Source organism: Hipposideros armiger, unplaced genomic scaffold, assembly GCF_001890085.2.
Source record: "Hipposideros armiger isolate ML-2016 unplaced genomic scaffold, ASM189008v1 scaffold_579, whole genome shotgun sequence".
NCBI lineage: Eukaryota > Metazoa > Chordata > Mammalia > Chiroptera > Hipposideridae > Hipposideros > Hipposideros armiger.
In genome coordinates, this window is record NW_017731929.1 from 959,926 (window position 1) to 961,797 (window position 1,872).

Below are 1,872 nucleotides of genomic sequence, written 5' to 3' on the forward strand. Positions count from 1 at the left end.
ATGTGCCAGGTGCTGGAGTAGGTGCTGGTCCCATAGAATTCCAGGGATCATGCTGTGGTTGAAGAAGGCACTAGATGAGGGTCAGGAGGTACCATTCTAGGACCAGCACTTACCCTTGGCTCCTGTATGGCCTGGGCAAAGCCACCAAACTCTGAGTTCCAGTTTTCTCACATGCAAAATACAGGGCGGAGAGAGCTGTCCTTCCTTGAGACGCTAACATTCTGTGCTTGCTGCTGGTTTGGTTAACTCGCTGCAGGGGCGACCCAGTGGCCTCACGAGCTGGGGAATGCTGTTAGAAGTTTTCCCAAAGGGTCTTAATTCTAATCCAAGGAGCAGTTTTAGTGCTAAGAAGAATGTTTTTCAAAGGCCCAAGAAGACATTTTTAAAAAGGGTACCTATAGATTTTTACTTTACTGTACATTTGAGCATATTCTCCCCCCAAGTGCTTGCCTACTTTCCAGTTGCTAGGTAATATAAGGGAGTAATCTCCAAGCGTGGCAGGTCAATTAGAATTCCAAGCACCATGGTCTATGCTCCTCAGGATAATAATAAATCAAAGTTATAAAAACAAGCAATAAGTCTAGATAGTTCTGGACTTAGAATAGTGACAGTTCATCAGGGCACGTTAGAAACCCCTAATGCTGTGGCATTTCATTCGTTCCAACAGTTTTCAAAACATCTGAGACTCCCTATTATTGCTATTTATTTATTTATGAGTATTGACAGTGAAATGAATGCTTGCCGTTCGTACAATGTTGTAGTGTTTCTTATTTGCAAGCCACTAGGTATCCTTCTACTCTCATGTGAGAATTACTTTTTTTCTTCTGTTTTCTCACTATACAAATTGTATTTTATAAAATGATTTTTTTACAATGCACCTCAATTTGCAAAATATGCAACAGTTTGGTTTTGGGACCAGGCAGATTATTTGAAATTCAGCATGATTCCACTATTTCTAACCTAAAAAAAGTAAGGGGGAAAAAATAGGAAATATATTGTTTTTTAGATCTCATTGCCCTGTATTTGTTCTTAGTTCATTTCAATTTCTGATATCAAAAGAATATAGTAACTTACTATATACCATAGATCAGAGGGAATACAGTTTCTTGTTTCCATTTCTTAAAAAAAGACCCCACATATATATCACACATAAAAACTTTCTTTTAAAGGAAGAACAGGTAGTAAGGTATGAGTTATATTGAATAGCTCTCTCTATTTCCCTGACTTCCTAATAACATTTCATGGCTTTCTCTTCTTCCTTTGCTTCCTCTCACTATAAATATCAGAGCTGGTGACGGACTTTTACTATCCCTTTCATGCAAACTCCTCAGGCTTGCAAATCAGGTGCTGATTCTTGGAACCATCTCCCTGTCTCCCGCATAGTTTTCTAATGGGGCTAAGGGGCCACAAAGAATACACAAACATTGTATAACACATTGATTTGAACACTGAAACTCAAAGGTTGGATTTTGGAATGCCTGCATCAGCTCATTTCAGTCTCCTTGGTGCGTGGTCCAAGGCAGCTTTTCGCTGAACATTTTGCCTATTGAGAGGATGGCAATAGGGCAGCCCGAACAAGTGACATGAATAGAGGGGGAGAATAAAAATGTTTGCAGCAAAGACTTCCTGCAAGCAGGCATTCTACTCCCCATTTCAAATACTATTGTTCTTTAAATATAACATTTCAAGATACTTTACCTTTCTCAAATGAGTTACCTTCCCTAATAGAGGTTCACTTTAACATTCTATTAACCTATCTTCTAACCTTCTCATAGCACTTTGCACTCACATTCTTATTCTCCTGATCAAAACTTATGAAACAAAATTAGTGGATAGAGTGTGTGTGTGTGTACACAAATATATCCAGGTACT